The 19,102-nt window shown below is 56.6% G+C and overlaps 1 long non-coding RNA gene across 1 annotated transcript; it reads right to left on the bottom strand.

The window, feature by feature from the left end:
- Positions 1-6,307: 6,307 nt before the first annotated feature.
- LOC147575304 (uncharacterized) lies at positions 6,308-18,737 on the bottom strand. Its single transcript, XR_015242247.1, has 3 exons — positions 18,157-18,737; positions 13,462-13,673; positions 6,308-7,768 (listed from the first exon to the last, which is right to left on the bottom strand). It is a non-coding gene; the product is annotated as an uncharacterized LOC147575304 (long non-coding RNA).
- Positions 18,738-19,102: the final 365 nt, after the last annotated feature.

Here is a 19,102-nt window from a genome sequence, read left to right as displayed (position 1 = left end):
ACTGAGCCCCCCAGGTGCCCCTCGGATACCACGATTTTTATTTACTTCTCCCTTGAAACAAAGGCAGAGGAAGATTTCCTCCAGCTGCCTGTGACAGAGACGCCTTAACCATAAGCGGGAGAGAAGCTGGTGGTTTTCAGGTACAGATTCCTCCATCCTCGATAGAACACCCGGGCTGCACGGATATGGGCCCCCAACGGACTGTCGGGGGTAGTATGAACGGCCAGCGATCCAATAAAAATCTACTAAAATCCTAAACTTACATGGCCTCTGCCCCCCCCCCCCCCCCCCCTTCGGAAACCCTACCCTCGCGAAACCCATAGGCGCCCGAAGTGCTCAAAGAACACGCCAAGGGTCTGGATCGTGGTGCATTTTATAACATCCAAGGAGAAAAGGCCCACCCTGGCGTGACCCGCGCGTCCCCCCGGGGGAAACGGGAAGCAACGGTTCGCCCACGGGGCGGAGTGTTACGCGACTCTCAGAGCGAGGTCGGTCCGTGAAGTTTAACCTGAAAGACGCCCAGGACGTGTGTGTGAAAAGCGAGCCGGCCCCACAGTGTGGTGCCGCCCAGTTTCTGCACCAGGGGACAGTCCTAGGTGCGTGTGTATGGGTATCCGGAGCGCGGAGAGAGCGGGGAAGCCACGCACCGGCGACTGCCGTGCGCTCGCCCAGGGGGACGGGACGGTACACCCACCCCTCTGCGTTTCTCCGCTGTCCTTGAGGGCCTCGCGTCACCGCCCTTCCAAATGACAAACTCGGGTAGTGAAACTAAAACCCGGAAGAGCTGCTGGCTAGGGGAGAGGGCGGAGAGGCAGGCTGGGCCTCCCGTTTGCCTCTGCGCTCAGCCTGTTCTCCCCGGGGGAGAAGGTGCATGGCAGAGCATCGCCCGCCCCACCCCTCCCTGCCACCCCACCCCATCCCACCCCACCCCGTCCCGCCTCGGCAATCCTCCTGGGATGTCTCACGTTGACAGGGTCCATGCTGCCCCGCCAGCTCTCGGCAGGCCTGCTGCCCCGGCCCTGACCCCAGATCTCCGAGAGGTTGAAAGGCCACAGTGAGATAACCCAGCTCTGCGCCCCCACCCTGCGGAAGGTCAGTTAAAAAGCATCGATGTGGAGGGGTGCCCCTGGCTGCCTGTCCATCCCGTGCAAACAGCCCCCAGGTGCTGGGCCCTTCCTGTGTGCCAGGCATGGTGCCGGGCCCTTTAGAGCTCCAATTAAGAGTGTGGACTCTGAAACAAGGCACCTGGTATCTCTGGGACTTAGTTTACTCATCTGCGAAACGGGGATAACGATAACAGTACCTGCCTCAAATGGGAAGATTGAAACACTGTGTGTGTGTGTGTGCGTGTGTGTGTGTGTGTTCATATATCGTCAACCTACATAGACACACACATCCTTATCTACATATATTCTCTTTCCGTTAAACATCCCCTTGTCTATCTCTATCTATGTATGTGCTAATTTTATACATATTAGATGGCTAGGTCGATACAAGCATGCGTCGATACGTAGATTAGAGCAGGTATTTACTAAGCACATACTCTTCCTACTAAGTCGTCTTCACGGCAGGTGAGAGTTCTGACGCGGGGCTCAGTCCTGCACCTTGTTCCAAATCCAGGCTCCGGAGAGAATTGTGTCCCAAAATGATTGCCAGGGGAGGAGGCTGGGGAAGTGTCCCCCATTGCCACCCCTCGGAGAGTTAGTGCCAGAGGGGACGTGTCCCTGCGAAATTCGAGGCCACTTGCACGGATTTCTCGGAGAGAAGATGCACGGGCAGGGCTGTTGACGGGTTTCTGTACCCGGGGGGGGGGGGGGGGGGTCGTCCTTGGTCTGCTGAGGGGATGGGCAAGGATCCAGGTCATTCCGCTGCACAACTGCCCGGGGCGCGTTTGCACTGCACTCAGGGTAGCCCACGCAGTGGCCCCACCAGGACGTCCTGGGCAGAGGACAGCGGGAAGTGTGCTGGCCAGGAGGTGGGGGTGGGGCCTGGGGAAGCTCCCTGTCCCCTTTAACCTCCTGTCAAAGGCTTAGCCTAATTTATCTCCTCCCGTCTGCCGTCAAATGGAGACGTTAGCCGACCAGGACCATAGACTACTAAAAACAACAAAATTATCCATTAATGGTTGCGAAGTTAAAATTCAAGCCCCAAACTCTCGGCTAGGTGAGTGACGCATGCAGTCAAGCCGGCCCCTGAGCCTCGGGAGCTGGGGACCATTTTAATCTCCATTTTATTTTATTTTAATTCTTTTAATGTTTACTTATTTTTGAGAGACAGAGACAGAGCGTCAGTGGGTTAGGGGCAGAGAGAGAGGGAGACACAGAATCCGAAGCAGGCTCCGGGCCCCCGAGCTGTCGGCCCAGAGCCCGACGCGGGGCTGGAACCCACGAACCGCGAGATCATAACCAGAGCCGAGGTCGGAAGCTTGACCTACGGAGCCCCCCAGGTGCCCCTAATCCCCATTTTTCAGGAAGGAGGCAGGCAGCAGGCTCGAGAGCACCCTGAAGACCGGCCACTTACCTGGAGCACCCACAGGCACCAGGCACACGCTCTGATAACTTGCTACTGGAGTCAAAGGACCACCATCCCCAGTGCTCAGATGGAAATACTGAGGTGCACAGAGGTCGAATCCCCTGTCCAGCGCCGGGGAGGGAGGGGGGCGGGGAGGGGGGCGCGGAGAGCCGGTGGCAGAGCTGAGATAACAAACCCAGAGTTTCTCAGGCTCCAAACCCCTTTCTCCTCGGGCAGAGTGTGGGGGACCCCTTGTGGCTAACTTTCACCTCACTGGAGAACAGCTCCATCACCAGGGGACCGGTTGGTGGGAGGGATTGCGGAAGGGGGTGGGGTGGGGTGGGGAGGGAGGCTCCCGTGAAAGCCACTGAATTATTCCAGCTCGGCCTCATCGGGAAGAAGGTGAGAAATTTAAAGCAACACAAACGTGCACCGGGTTCTACTCTTCCTGCCCGTGGTCTCACGTGGATGCCGATATTAGTTACGGGCCGTTCTCCCTAGGCTTCCTTCTTCTTTGTATTTTCCCCATTCGATCAGCCTAAGTGCTTTCTTTCTCTTCTGGAGGAAAACACAGACCTATGGAAACGTTGAACCGTTCTTTGTATCATACTCTTCTGGAAGAAAGCCGCGGCTCGGGGGGGGGGGGGGGGCTCAGTCTACCCACCTAGGGAATGGGATGACCAGACGTATTCAGTTGTGTCCCATCACGAGACACCGCCGCTCATGTTTTGGAATGTCCCGGAAGCCGGAGTACGCCCTACGAGGTCTGCCAGCGGGAGGGGTGGAGGGTCGCGGCACCCACGGCTCATTTCAACCCCTTCCCTCCCGAGGATGGAGGGGTGTCCGCTTCTGCCCCCGTTTGTCAGCGGGGCGAGTCCCCGGCCGTGTGTGCTTCTGGCTCCCCCGAGGCCATCGGTGAGCTGCGGCTAAAAAGCCCCCCAAAGTGGGGGTTTTGCAGCCCCCACCGGACACAGGAAGGACGTGGGTAGGATAGAATTTCCGGATGAAATCTGGGGAAGGATGGGAAGTTTGAAGACACCTTGTATGCAGTTTAGAATGTCCCACCCCAGTGCCTGACACTTGACAGGACAAGGGTCCTGCAGGGGCTGCCAGAGGTCACCTCCGTCCCCAGCCCCGTCCCCCGGCTAGCAGCCAGCCCGCCGCTCGGGCCAGCAAGGCCCTCCGGTTCCGGCATCTTCCTCCCTCCTGAAGGACCCGCCTTCCCACATCCCTAGCGGGGCTTCTGGCTACGCCAGCCTGCCAGCTCGTGCCGCAGGAGCATCTGGGCTCAACCCACCCATCAGCATCAGGACTCTCGGGAGCTGTGGCAAAGGTCGCGCATGGGTGCCGGAAGCCTGGTCCCGAGCCTGTCTCTGCCGCTTGTTCTTTGTGACACGTCGGGCCCTGCCTCTCCCCCATCTTCCCTGGGAAGCCACGGAGGCTCAGGAGGGGCGGGAATTCACCCGGGGTCACACAGCCGCCACGCCTTTCCTCCTGCCCTGCTGCTTCTGCTCTGTCATAACGCAGGACGGCACCCTAAATGCAAAAGGCAGGCATCGCAGGTGTCTATCTGCCATCCGGGTGGCAGGGCCCTGGCATCATTTGAGGTTCAGGGCAGTCCAGTCCTACCCCCTCCCCAGTCTCTCTGCTAACGGGTAGCTAGTCCCAGGTTTGGGATGTTGAGTGAGCCCTGGATGCACAAAGGGTGGGGTGTGGACCACGGGGCAAAGCCCCAGACCCCACCTTGCCCTCCTGCGTCCAAATATATATAATCGTCTCTCCTCTCTCCCTCCCTCCCTCCCTCCCCCATCATCCCTCCGTCTCTCCCCCTCCCCCCTCCCTCACCTCCTCCCTCTCTCCCTCCCTCCCTCATCCACCCATCTCTCTCTCCCCTCCCCACCCCAAATGCACCTGTACAAGGCACTGAGCCTCCTCGAGGGTGTGTCTGAGGATTAAAGGACTTAATACTATGTAAAGCACTTAGAACGTGTTCATCCATCGTCACAGGCCCCTAGCGGTCCTCGTCACCATCACTACTGTCCCTAAGCACTCAACAGTGATGCTGGCAGCCTAGGCCAGAGTCGGACCTCAGACCCCAGTCTTCTGAGCCCAAGTAGAACTCTCTGCCCCGGGCTCCACGATTCTTTGTGACATCCTTTCTAGAGGACGGGCATCAGCACAGAGGCGAGCTGCCTGCTGGAAAGATTTGGGAGGGGGCATGAAAGGGCTTCCCAGAGGTCTGTGAAGCCCACCCAGCCCGGCCCCCAGCACCCTCCACCTGCCAGGCCCGTCCCCACAGGCCTTTCTCGGCCGCTGAAGGCTTCTGCTGCTCGGGTCCAGCCTGAGCAACCCACATCTTAAACGTGCATCTCTGGCTGTGTGAGCACTGAGCAGGTCGTCTTGGAGGGGGGTGGCTTTTGCTTCGGAGATAACCCCAGAGTGACAGCCAGGGCAGGTGGGAGAGGGGAGGCTCCCCCTTGCAGAGACCACGCCCAGCCCCTGCTCTGTGCATCCGAGGCTCACAGAGGAAGGAGAGCCCAGACTGCTCTCCGCAGAGCCCGCCTCAGGCTCAGCCTTAACCTCCATCAACTGAGGGCCTGCCGGCCACACTGCTTCCCAGAAGTGGCTGCCAGCCTCCCTGGCTGGACCCCGAACCCCTGGATCTGCCCCAGGAGACCCTGATGGGCCCGCCAGCTACCACCCATCATATCAAGCCCGGCAGCTGGCTCCCCAAAGAGGGAGAGAGGAGCGAGGGGTGGTCACACGAACAGACTCTCGAAAGTCCACAGGGGCTCAAATCTCTAACTCCGTGGGGAGCCTGGGCCAGCTTGGTTCACCTCTGTGTGCCACCCAAAGGAGGGGAGGGTCTTGGGTTACGAAGGAGGGAACAGCAGTGTGCTTCCTCTCTGGCTCTGACCTCAGAGAGAGCCCGTGGTCGAAGATAGTGCTTCTTGAAAGAGGGGAGTCTCCCCCTTTAGGACCCCAGAGCACAGACCCACTGAATCGGTGTTTCTTATGGGGCGGCCTGGAAATCTACATTCTCCCCAAAGTGTCCCCTTCCCTGGGTGTTTTTGAGCGACCACAACGACAGGGGTTCCCAAACTGGGATCCAAATGCCAGCAGCAGCCAGCACCTGAGAACCTGCTAGAAATGCAAATTCTGAAGCCCTGTCCCAGACCCGTTGAGTTAGAGACTCTGGGGGTAGTGGGGTCGGGACTCCCTGTGGCTTCCAAAACACCCCCCCCCCAGGACGCCTCAGTGGGCTCCCAGTGCTCCCTCTGTTCTGCCACCTGGGAAGAGGTGGGTCCTATGTCTCTTCCAGGACAGGAGCTCTTTTTTTTTTTTTTTTTTTTTTAACGTTTATTTATTTTTGAGAAAGAGAGAGAGACACCGAGGAGGGGAGGGGAAGAGAGAGAGGGAGACACAGAATCCGAAGCGGGCTCCAGACACAGAGCCTGACGTGAGGCTCGAACCCACAGACGGCGAGATCATGACCGGAGCCGAAGTGGGACGCTCAACCGACAGAGCCGCCCAGGCGCCCCCTAGGACAGGAGTTGTGAACCTGTACCTGTGGACCCCGAGGGGGCTCCCTGGCCCCCCTGAAACGCACGGGAGTGTTTGTGTACATATGCCCACGAGATGCTCATCCGCCGAGAGGCCCCTTACTTTTATCCGACGCCCACAGGGACCCGTGACTCCCTTCACTGCCAACAAATGTTTGAAATCCCTAAAGGACCTCAGCCCTGGAGCCGTGGGCATTGGGAGCTGGGCACCTCTTTGCGGTTGGACGGTCCTGTGGGCAGCGTCCCGGCCTCCGCACTCCAGATGCTAGTGCTACGTGTTTCCTACAGCTGGTGTAACAAACTCCCACCAACTCAGCAGCTTAAACATCACACGTTCATATCTCACAGGTCTGTAGGTCAGACGTCCGACATGGGCCTCCCTGGGCCGACATGGGATGTCAGCAGGGCTGTGCTCCTTTCCGGAGGCTCGAGGACCGTCCGCTGCCTCTCCTTCCCCGGCTTTCGGAGGCCACACACAGTCCTCGGCTCGTGGCCCCTTCCTCCGTCTTCAAAGCCAGCCACACGGCGTCTCTCTAAATTTTGGCCCAAAGTCCCATTTCTGACTGTCTTCCTCCTGCCTCTCTCCTCCCCAACTTAGAAGCTTCCACTTGCCCACCCAGATAATCCAGGATAATTCCCCCAATTTAATGTAAACTCATTAGCAACCTTCATTCCACATGCAACCTCCATCCCCCTCTGCCATGTCACCTAACATAGTCACCAATTTACAGGGATTAGGACATGGAAATCTTTGGGGGGGGGGCCGTTATTCTGCCTACCACACTCGCAGATACCCCCAGAATCGGGACAACCAAACATGGCTCCAGACATTGGCAAATGTCCCTGAGGTTGGGGAGGGGTGATCCCCTCGTTTGAGAACCACTGATTTAATTTTTTTTTAGTGTTTATTTATTTTTGAGAGAGACAGAGCGTGAGCAAGGGAGGGGCAGAGAGAGGGAGACACGGAATCCGAAGCAGGCTCCAGGCTCCGAACTGTCAGCACAGAGCCCGACGTGGGGCTCGAACCCGTGAACCTCGAGATCACGACCTGGGCTGAAGGTCGGACGCTTAACCGATCGAGCCCCCCAGGCGCCCCAGGAGAACCACTGATTGAGAGGATTCTCAAGCATTGGAAAGCCCTGCCTCGGACAGTCGTGCTCGCTTAGTGAGTTAATTAGAATGCACAGAGCCGGGGGTGTGTGGAGAGATATTGGATGCTGAGGAAGGTTGTCTCAGATAGACAAACAGTACTCACTGTGGTACTTCGGTTCCCCCAAGTCGGAGCCCAAGACCGAGGTGATTTGGGGAGGCGATCAGGGAGCTGGAGCAGAGACCGATGGGTGAAATGAGGACCAGAGGAAACCGACTCAAGGGTGAGGTATTGATCTGGGTGCTACTAGGGACCCGGGCTCAGTCCCACGTGGGCACCGGTGAGGAACCACGTAGGACGTGCCTCAGATGTTTCCACCCAAGACAGAGGACAAAGGCACGGAGAGCATTCAATCCAGCAGCTTCTGACCCCGTGAGTCGAGGTCGTCGGGCGAATGTTAACTCCTTAATCCCTCCCCGCGTGTGTAGACGTCCAGAGGGCCGGAGGATCTCTTGCGGCGGGCGGAGAAACGCAAGGACGAAAAACGCAGGTAAGGTGAGGGTCCGCGCGTCTGTGTGCCGCTGGTTCCCATGGCCACGGGATGCTGGGGCAGAAAGGAAACCGGAAAGGAAAAGAAGACGGGGCTAGCTAGGAAGTCGTGTCCTTGCCCCGCGCAGGTCAGGGGTTGACCAGGCCTGGCTCCAAATCCCAGCTTCGCCGCTGGCTCGCCTCGTAACTCTGAGTGAGACACGTCGCCTCTTTCCGCCTCAGCTTCCTCATCTGTGAAACGGGGACGTGCCAGTTTCACAGGGCTTTGTCCCGGATGCGACAAAACCACGTGTGTGACGCGTCTGGCGGTGAGAGTTGCACCAGCGGAAGTCCCTGATACGGAAGCACCTCAGGCAGACACATTGAACCCCACTGCTTGACAAAGCACCCCTGCCCCGCCCGCTGGCGGAAACGTCTGCAAAACAGACCAGGGTGTCCTCGCCTATAAGATGGAACCAGTCATAAAGCCGAGCTCCTGGAGTAAGTGAGGGAAAGCGTGGACACGTGCAAACGGGTCCCCGGCACGTGACAAGTGCAAGTCTCAGCACCAGTAGAAGGAAGACCGTGTTAATGAGTTATCGCTGGGGGAAGCTGGGGACCCAAGGGGTCCGCTGTGTATGACAAAGGACATGTGGGGGCCACACAAGGAGGGCTCGCTCCCTGCTAGACCCCACTCCCCGGCACTGCTCTGCCCTCCCCTTGCTGCGTGACCTTGGGTGAGGACCCTTCCCTCTCTGATCCAGTGTGCCCATCGGGATAGCGAGACTGTAGACTGCAAACCAGCCATGGGAATCTCCCAGCCAGACCCTCCAGGATCAGTTCTCCTCTGTCTCACCCCTGTCCATCTCTCCCTCCTCCCTGGATTCTCCTCCCATCCTGGGGGTTCCCGTACCCCAGGAGCCTAGGGACCATCAGGATTAGCTCTCCAGGGGTTGTCACCTGGCCATCTAGTCTCCACTGCCATCCATTCAACAGCACGTGGTGCTCTTTGGACCTCTTCTGTCTCCTCCCACTTGACTTCTCTCCTTACCTTATCCCCAGCCCCTGGCTGGTTCTGATCTCTGGGTGATAAGAGCCACCTGGGGGGCCCTGCAGGGACACACGTGACCTCATGGCCACTTTTAAGATAGGCAGATTGGGTGGCTCAGTCCGTTAAGCAGTTAAATGTCTGACTCTCGATTTCGGCTCAGGTCATGATTTCACGGTTTGGGGTTCAGGCCCCACGTTGGGCTCTGTGCCGACAGCATGGAGCCTGCTTGGGATTCTCTCTCTCCCTCTTTCTCTGCCCCTGCCCTGCTCACACACCTTCTCTCTCTCTCTCTCTCTCTCTCTCTCTCTCTCTCTCTGTCTCAAAAGAAATAGGTAAACTTAAAAAAAAAAAAAAGATAGGCAGCATTTAAGCAAACCTCAGGGAGTCACCTGCCTTCCCTTCCTCTGGAAGTTGCCAAAGGTTGTCTTTTCATTTTCTGTATTTTCTTGATGTTTTGACACCCGGGGTCTTACTGGTCCTGGAGACACTGCTCCTCCAGGGCCAGCTGACTCCTAGACAAAGTCAAAGTCTTGCCTGTAAGTGTCATATGCAAACCAGCCAACCCAGAGCTCCCCACCCACCCCCTCCTTGGGCCCTCCCACTCTGGGCCACTGTGCCCCTGCCCTAATCGGAGGCCAGGTACCAGACCCCCAGGGACAGCCACGATGCTCCAGAATCCTCTCAAATTATGCAAACCAGCTCATCTTCAGCCTGCTCCCCCTGCCTTGCCCTTCCTGGAGAAACCACAACAAAGGCTCTCGCCACTCACCCACCCTGCCTCCTGGCCCACCCTGGTGCAACAGCTCCCACTGGTGATTCAGGACAGGACATAGTGCCTGGACGCAGCGTTACATAGCACTGGAAAAGTCGACTCCGCACTCATTCGTTGTTAATTCCCATTCAAGCTTGTGGATTACCCCCAGGTTATTGTACTTTGAACCACAAAGTAGTATTTGGAGAACACGTTAGCCTAAAAAACTGTTTCTCCCCTTTTGGCTGCACGTTGGAATCACCTTGGGGAGCTTTGAGAAGTCCTGATGCTCCGGGGAATCTGCTGTCATCGGGCAGGATTTTTTTTTTTTTTTATGTTTCTTTATTTTTGAGACAGAGAGAGAGAGAGAGAGAGAGAGATAGAATGTGAGTGGGAGAGGGGCAGAGAGAGAGGGAGACACAGAATCTGAAGCAGGCTCCAGGCTCTGAGCTGTCAGCCCAGAGCCCGACGCGGGGCTTGAACTCACGGACTGTGAGACCATGACCCGAGCTGAGGTCGGATGCTTCACCGACTGAGCCACCCAGGTGCCCCTGAAATTTTTTTTTTTTTTTAATGTTCAGGGTTTTTTAGAGCTGTCCCGTGAGTCTAAAGTGCATCCAAGTTCAAGGACCACGGGCTGACAACCACCTCAGTCCCCGTGCACGATGCTCATGGAAGCCAACTGACCCTGGAACCGGTTTATTAACGTGAAGCCCTAAGTCCACTGGGGATTTTGTAACTATTCCCAGGGGGATGGCTTCACTGGCAGGTGCTGGATGCCACAGTCCAGAAGCTGCTTCAAAATCACTTAATGAAATTTAAGAAGTATCCCCGGGAGGGGTGTATTCACTCTCTGTGATGCAATCAAACCAAAAACTCAACCCTCTCCATATTATGGCAAAAAAGTCTTCTGTGGTTTGCAATACAATCTCCAGGGCCAGAACCTGTTGTGATATTGTGTCCCTCCCCGCCCCCGCCTCAGAATGTGACCGTGTGGAGAGACAGAGTCTTTCAAGAGGTAATAACGTTAAAATGAGGCCATTCGGATGGGCCCTGATCCTGACGGGTGGCCCATGGAAGGGGGGGTCTGGACACCAACGCGCACAGAAGGGAGACCGCATGAGGACACGCAGAAGGAGACCGCCTACAAGCCAAGGAGAGAGACCTCAGAAGAAACCAGGCCTGCTGACGCCTTCACGTTGGGCTTCCAGGGTCCAAAACAGTGCGAAAATAACATTTCTGTGGAAGCCACGTGCCCGAGCGCACGAATGCAACATTGTGCACCTGTTCAAAGTACGCTGCACTTCAGCTCGGCCTGTTTCTTTAAATTTTTCTAATGTTTATTCATTTTCAAGACAGAGAGAGACAGAGCGCGAGCAGGGGAGAGGTAGAGAGAGAGGGAGACGCAGAATCTGAAACGGGCTCCAGGCTCCGAGCTGTCAGCACAGAGCCCGACGCGGGGCTCGAACTCACGAACCGAGACCATGACCTGAGCCAAAGTCGGACAATTAACCGACTGAGCCAGGCACCCCCCCCCAGACAACTCGGCCTTCTTAAACACAGGGCTGCCCAATCATCAAATCAAGGCTTTTAACCCTGGGAAAGGAGAATAAAAGGCAGGGGTTCGGGGAGCCTGGGTGGCTCCGCCGGTTAAGCGTCTGACTTCAGCTCAGGTCATGATCTCACAGTCATGTGAGATTCGATTCCTTGCCTCAGGGTCCTCTTCTGGGGGAGTCCAACCCAAGACACCTCCCCACCTAGGGACCTGAGTCTTTGATCTGTCCTGAGCTGGAGCTGAGGTCGTTTTCATGTGTGTGAGGTGCTTGGCTGGGCCTGTCTCGGCCATGGATAATATTAGGAGAGGACGCTTGCCCAGGTTGCATACTCAGCTGCCCGGTACCTGGTGTGGCAACTTTCCTCTTCAGCAGAAAGCAGCCAGCCTTGCTCTTGTCCCCCTGCAAACCGACAACACGCCTGTAGTCCTTGACATCGCGGGATTCGTGCCTGGAAAAGAGGTCAGCAGGGGCTCGCGGCCTTAACACCCTTTCTCAACATGCTACATATTGTGTGAGAGATTCCTGTTCAAATTCCATTCAAAAGAGAGTGATCATTAGCCCGTAGAGTCTTGACAGAGTCTTATGTAAACCGGGATATCGCCAATATCTCGACACCTGGAGACGACTCAGGTGACACGTTTGGAAAAAAAAATCTTCCCTAGAAGTTGAGAACAGAAAACCACGCTGCCATCGACTTTCTCAAAGCATTAGGCAGAAGGGGGGGGAAAGAAAAATCTCTCTTCGTCGGCTTGCCCGTGCATGGGCGGCCCCCAACCAAGATACGTTTCCTTTGGCCGTATGGGCTGTTTTCGGAAAAGAAGTAAAAGAAGGTTTTTGAAAATCGTCATCAGATGCTTCCAAGAAAACTCAGGCCCCTGACCAGAGTGGGAGGCGGTGTGGCCTTGCCTGGGCCTGAGCTGCCGGGGAGCTGGGTTGGGGGGGTTGGGGGGGAGAGTCTGGCCAGCTCTGGCTGGGGCCGGTGGAGCCCAGGGCAGAGGAGGTCATGCTCACGGAGATGCCAGTGGACCACCCCGCGCAGGACTGCCCTGCAGGGCTCACAAGGGGCTCATTCTCTCCCAGACAGCTGGGCACCGGGCTTGGGTGGAAAGGTGGAGACTGTGTATCTTGGCAAAGCAGGGGAAGGGTCTGGGAGATAGTCATTACAGAAGAAGGTCGTCTGCACGTCCCGTCCCAGGAGAAGGGGCTGATTCAGGGCAAACTTCGAGAAGGAGCAAAAACTTGAAACACCTTCGGGATCGAAGATAGTCTGCGTCACTTTTTGGACAGGGAAAGGTTATGGGGTAAAAACATGGCCGACGCGGCTCAGCTGGGTGCCAGGGTCTCTCTGCCTTCCAGACAGCACTTAGAAAGCAGATCTGGGACGAGGGGGCCTTCCCCACGTGGCCTATGTGGCCTGGGCACAGGAGAGCTAAGCACTAGGTAAGCGTTGCCCCGTCCTCAAAGCTGGGGCTTGGATCAGCCCCCACCAAACTCCCATCTTCTGATATATTAGGAGAGGGATGAGGTTTAGGTAATGTCTGGAAAATGCTTCCTGCTGGTCAGTTTATCACCACATAAATAGTAGAAAAGGACCCAGGGAAGGCACGTCACGTGCAGTCTGTAGGGAAAGCTTCTTTTATTAGGATCCTTGCGCATTAGGTGGCTTGAACTACCTTCCACTCACAGGGTGACCGACAGCCCCAGGCAGGTTAGGACTGTCCTGGTTTTAGCACTGAACGTCACAAGTCCTGGGAAATCCCTCAGTCCTGGGAAAAGCGCCTGGGTGGCTAGTGATCCCAACCACACGTGCGCGCACGCGCACGCGCGCGCGCGCACGCACACACACACACACACACACACACACACACACTTGCCCATCGCTGACCTCTTCAAGGATATTGGTGATTCAGTTGCAAAAATTCGTCCCACGCTCCTTTTGACCAGCTTGGCACTAGGCTGAGCCCTCCGTGGCATAAATGTGCCAGGCGCGTCGATGTGGCTGATGCCCCGCCCACACCGCCTTTAGGCCTGATTCGTTCACAGGTGCAACCGTCCTGGAGAATTGACCTTGACCGAGTCGTGCCACTTCACCCAGACGTGGAGACAACTGACCAAAAAGGGGGAGGGGGGGCACCTCTATGGTGCAGATTGTGCTCCAGATGCCCCTGAGGGTCAGGCCGAGGCGGCCAGGCTTCACCTGAGACCACACCCTGGCTCGGCCCCCTCTTCGGCCCAATCCTGCTTCCTCGCCCCGCCCCCCTCTGCCTACCTCCCACCCCCCAACCCTAGGGCCTCCCGCAGTAAATCAAGCGCCCCGGGGTCTCCCTGCCTCCACCCCGCCCCCTGCAGGCCACTCTCTGAACTGCAGAGCCAGCTTCGCAACGTAGGAAAAGTCTGCTCAAGGTACTTACTCCTCCGCCAGTGCTTCTGGGAACTGAACACCCTTTCATGAAACAAGAACACTCCAGAACTCGGGGACAGAAGAGCACTTCCTCGACCTGGTAAGAAGAAACCCACAGCAAGCGTCAGACTTGATGACGAAACACCCAAAGCGTTCCCCTGGAGATCAGGACCGGGACCCCGATGGCCATTCCCGCCACGTCTGTTCTCACTGCACCGGAGGCTGCAGCCGGGGAGTTAGGAGGAAGAAGGGGAAGGGGAAGAGGAAGGAAGAGAAGGAAGGAGGGAGGGAGGGAAGGAAGGGAAAGGCGGGCAACCAGATGAGAAAGGCAGAAGCCCAAATTGCCTCTGCTGGGGGATAACGTCTCCTGGGCCACACGGAGGGAGACGTCCTGATCTGTAGTGCTTACTGATTTCCGTAGCCCGCTCAAAGCATCAGTATGATGTCCCTGAATGTGGAGCTGGAAAGCAAGGCACAGAAGCGGCCCTAGGAATTAGGAGCGCGTACACAGAAGAGATTCGCCACTGATTAAGATTCTTCCTCTGAAGGCCCTTCTCTGATCTTCATTCACGCCATGTCTGGTACAGAGTAGACATTTACCAGGTATTGAAAGTGGGGGAGTGGTGGGGGGGGGAGCCAACCCGCTTCTGTGACTCTCCATTCGTGTTAAGTTAAAATTTGAAAATCTCTGCGGTGGCCCACGAGGCCCTGCGTGATCTGGCTTCTCCCCATCTTCCCAGCTTCATCTGGTACCATCTCCCCTCTTGCTTACTGTACTCGGCCACGTCATCCTTCCTTCTCTTCCTCCAGTGACCCACGTTCTTCCTACCTCAGGGCCTTTGCACATGCTCTTTCCTCTCTCAGCATGCTGCCTTCCGCTTGGCTCTTACTCACTGCTCGGGCCTCGTTTTAATGCAATGGTTCTCAACTGGGGGGCATTTGCCAGTGTCTGGACACCTGTTGAGTGGTCAAGGATTCTACCAATGTGTCCTCCAATGCCCAGGACAGCCCCCACAACAAAGAATTGTCCAGCCCCAAATGTGAATAATGGCAAGATGGAGGAGCGCCTGGGTGGCTCAGTCAGTTAAGCATCCGACTTCGGCTCAGGTCATGATCTCGTGGTTTGTGAGTTCGAGCCCCGCGTCAGGCTCTGTGCTGACACCTCGGAGCCTGGGGCCTGCTTCAGATTCTGTGTCTACCCCTCTCTCTGCCCCTCCCCCACTCATGCTCTGTCCCTCTCTCGCTCAAAAATAAATAAATTTATTGATCACCTTATTAACTGACGCCTTTCCTTTTTTTCTCTCTCATGCTACCCCCGGGCTCATCTCTTTTCTTGGACGACTTGACAACATTTGGACCAGACCCACAGCAGACATCCCAGGATATTTCTGGAGATATCCGGGATGCTTCAGAACAGACTGAACAGCCCCGCTTATGTCAGATTCGCAGAAGCAGGAACTGACACAAGAGTCTTACGCGTGATTTATTCAGGAAGCGCTCGGGAGAAATCAAGAGGCCGTGCGGGGGAAGCCGAAGGGGGACGGAGAAGCAGCCAAGCCACGGCGAGGTTTCAGCAAAGGCTCGGCTTAGCCTGATCCTGTGGGGAGCTCAGGAGTGTAAATTATGTCTCCGAGCTTGTCCTGACTCCCTCGAGACCCAGAAGGTGAGCTTTTACACCCCTGTAGCAGCCGGTAGTCGGCTGAGGGTCACTCCTGAGTGGTGCCCGGGCTGCGGCCCGTCTCCTGGCACCTCAGCCCTGTTTGCAGGCTGAGCAGCGGTCACCGGAGACAGGTGCAGCCACCGGAAGCAAAAGCCCACAGAAGCCAGAGGATGTTCGCAGATCCCCAGGAGAGGGAATCTGGAGGGAGCGCCGATGGTCCAAATCTGCTGGAAGTCTGGACGCCTGGGTTCGGAGGAGTAGCCCCGTGGAACTGTTTCTGGTCTGCAAGCCCCAGATCCTGTTTCTAGGTCCCCTTTTCCCAGGGACAAGCGTTGGTGAGCGCCCCCCTGCGAGCCGGAAGCTGTGACGTTGGCTCAGCGGGCGTCATTCAGACCCCATCCTCGGGTTTCTGCTACTTGTACCTTTGCATCGTGAACGGTGACAGGCGTCTCTCCCTTCTTGTGATTTATGTTTCCACAAAGGTTGCTCATGAAAAAGACCATCAGTTTATCCTCATGGTTCTGGAGGCTGGAAGTCTGAGGTCAAGGTGTTGGTAGGGATGCTCCCTTCGGGGGCCGATGCTGGCTTCTGGTGGTTTACTGGCAATCTCTGGCGTTCCTTGGTGTATAGATGTTTCCTCCCCCTCCCCGATCTCCGCCATCGTCTTCCTGTGGTGTTCACCCTGCGTGCATGTCTGTGCCCAAATTTGTCCCTTCTCTAAGGACACCAGTCATACTGGATTGGGGGCCCACCCTACTCCAGGATGACCTCATCTTAGCTGACTGTATGCTAAGACTTGAACATAAGAATAGTTGAGAAACACAATTTCAGGATGGCTTCAAGTAAGGCAGGCACCATCTGGTGTTGTCAGGGATGGTGTCAGAGCAAAAGGTAGAAGGACAGTGGTCACCTGAGTAGGGGGCGGGAGGGGGAAGGACCGATGAGGGGGGAGGGTGACCAGTTAGCTGTGGAGAGAAGGAGCCAGCCCCAGCCCACGGAGCACCCGGTGTCTCAGACTCTTCCACGAACCTCGTCTATCTACTCAAGCCCACCTGTTACCCCTGCCACTGATGTGGAGACCAGGTCACCAACCCACAGCCTAGAAGTGAGTGGGAGTTGACAGTCACAGGGTCACCTTGAGCCAAGGAGGGTGGGTGCCAGTAAAGGATGCTTCCCTCCTTTATGCCCTGAGCAGACGCTTCCGAGATGCATCTTGCGAGGCTTTCTAGGTCCTGCAGGATATACACCGGCCGCCCGCAGCCATGGCCAAGTCATTAACACACCCCCACGTTGGCTCTTCCTCCTTCCCTGTCCCTCATTCCCACCCTCTGGGATCACCTCCCGGGTCAACTGCCTGCACATGAACCCTCGCCTCAAGCTCTGCTTTCAGATGCAGGCTAAGATATTCTAAGGCTAAGACTGTAGGGAAAGGGGGGTGGCCTTCCCCCTGGTGCCATCAGCACCTCCCCTGTAGGGCCTGATGGAGCTCTTGGGATAGAGAATTGGGAGGTAAGAGGAGAGAGGTGTGGGGGCTGTGCTACCCAGTTCCCGAGGGCAAGCCCCAGGCTGCTGCTTATGAAGAGTTCACGGGCATCAGTAGAAGCCCCCCTGGGCCACTGAACGGCTCTGTTTTCCTAAAAGCCCTGCAGTGTTACCGTCTCCCCTCCAAAAACTAAAACTGCTCTCCGCACTGATCCACTCCCAAGAGCATCATCCCTCTCACGGCAAGAGCACACAGTCCTGTGGCCAGGCCTTCGAGGCCTCGAAGCCTTGCCTACCAGTGTGTGGCCCTGGGCAAGTGACTGGGATTCTTCCGTGCTTCGGTTTTCTCATCTGCAAAATGGGGGTCACGACAGCGCTGGCCTCGTAGGGTTGCTGCAACGTGTATGTGAGGCCACACCCGCAGGGTAGTTTCCTGCCTTGCCTGGCTCCTAGCGGGTGTGCACTAAATAAAAGCAAAGCTAAGCAGTCTTGGGGGAGGGGCTAGTGACTGGAAGGGAGCAAGAGGGACTCTCCCAGGGGCTGGGAAGGTGCGTTTCTCCCCCTGGCGGCTGGTTCTATGGGTGCGTTCGGTTTGTGACAACTCTGCGTGCTGACACCTTCACTCTCCTATGTGCACGTGCCACCTCGATGAGGAGCGGGAAGCCAAGAAAGGTTAGGTCACCTGCTGCCGGTGGTGTTTTGGAACCCCACCTGCAGGAGAAGGCGGGAGAATTCTTGGCTTGAGTGAAAAACCCAGTGATTTTGCATTGGGCCCGCTGAGCGGGGAGCTGCTAGGTGGGCAAAAGCAGGTTCCCGGCTACATGACTTCCCACCTTCAGACCTCCGTTTCTCCAAAGTTCCGGGGAAAGAATTCTTGCCTAATTTCCAAGTCTGGCTGTGGTTCTCCATTTTCCTGAGGGGGGAAACAGGCCCCATATGGTTCATTGCAAATTAGGGGAGGCTTTAGGAAAGGTGCAGAGTCTTGGGAGAGAGGCAGGTCTCCCGCAGACCAGCCTCAGAACAGCTGGCTCTGGCCGGGACCCAAGGCGGTGTTCTAAGCGCTTTTTGTTCCGTATCGCATAACCCCATTTTGCAGAGGAGGAAACTGAGGCGCCGAGAGTGAAAGTCACAGAAGCTCAGTCGCAGAGCTCCGTGCGCCTCTGCGCCAGGCCCCCGCGGTTGGGTGGGTGGCTCCCCGCTCCCCACCCACCCCACCCCAGCCCTTCCCCTCCCCCACCCGTGCATTTAGTCGGGCTGGGTCCTCGCCAAGTCTGGGCTGTCACAGCGTTCCCACCTTTGATCACCAGGCAGCGTTCTTGAAGTGCCGAGTCTCCCAGATGTTGGCCTGATCAAAGGCAGCTGTTGCCCGGACCCTCCCCGGAGCACACGATTGTAGACGCACGTAGGAGCAGCGGCGAGAGGGTGGGAGGGACAGACACGTGACAGATGGAGCCGCTCCGCCGGGGCGGGGGCGGGGCCGGGCGCCGGGGACCCCCGGGCTGGGCCCTCGCCCTGTGGCTGTGGGTCTGCAGCCGACGCCCGGACCCAGAGGCAACGGCTTACCTTTGAAAACGCCGGGCGCTAGCTTGCGGGGGCCTCAGCCTCAAAAGGAGATCACAAAAGCGGGGTCTCGGAGACTCGCGCAGCGCCTGTCTATAGCTTTGATAATGACAGTAATTCCTTCTGTTACATGACGCGCCCCATTGACTCCGCGTTTTCTTGCAAGTCGTCAAGAGCTGGATGTGATGTTTACAATTCGTTAAATAAAGGAGCAGCCTGCGTAGGAGACTCCTATGGTTTGGGGGCTTTAAAAAAAAAAAAAACAAAACCCCGTTGTAGGAACGGAGGGAAAAATCTGGAAGAGCATATTGCAGAAAATCGACAGTGGCCGGAAGTGGGCTGGGGGAAAACGGCCGTTTTCCTTACGATGTGAGATGGCGCGTGTGTTTGGACATTAATTTTCGGCAAGGTATGATGTGACTGTATAAACGGTAGATGAGAGAAATGGACAAGATACAAGGCTGGAAAAACAAACGAGCCTGGAGTACGCAAGGGGCGCCCCCGGAACCTGCGCGTCGACCGGCAGGTGGCAGACCGCGCCTCCCTCTCTTGTCCCAGTTTCCGTTTCCGGAGGAGAAAGCGAAGTGGAGGGTGTCCCAGAAGGCCCTGTGTCCCCGGCCTCAGAAACCGCTCAGAAGTCACAGACTCTAATGGGACAGGGATAAGGCGGCGCCCTTCCTTTTGAGCGCGCGATCTGGGGAAAGCCCTTTCTCTGCAGGCGTCCTCTCTGACTCCCAACACTTAGAGCAAGTGGAACCATCCCGGTTTTAACAGGACACAGGTGTGAGCTGATGATTCCATTTTCAGGAATTCTGTGAACCTGTTGATGATCATGGCCATTACTAAAAAGTAAATTATGTACACTTACAGTGAAATAAAGTATATTAAAAACAAGGGAAATGTTCGAAACGCATCCCTTCTTTTTTCAGGTTTATTTCATTTGAGAGAG

The sequence above is a fragment of the Puma concolor genome, chromosome D3, assembly GCF_028749965.1.
Source record: "Puma concolor isolate L17-30 chromosome D3, mPumCon1.1.hap2, whole genome shotgun sequence".
Taxonomy (NCBI): Eukaryota; Metazoa; Chordata; class Mammalia; order Carnivora; family Felidae; genus Puma; species Puma concolor.
Note: the sequence above shows the minus strand (reverse complement) of the source record. Positions and strands in the feature narration are given on the sequence as shown.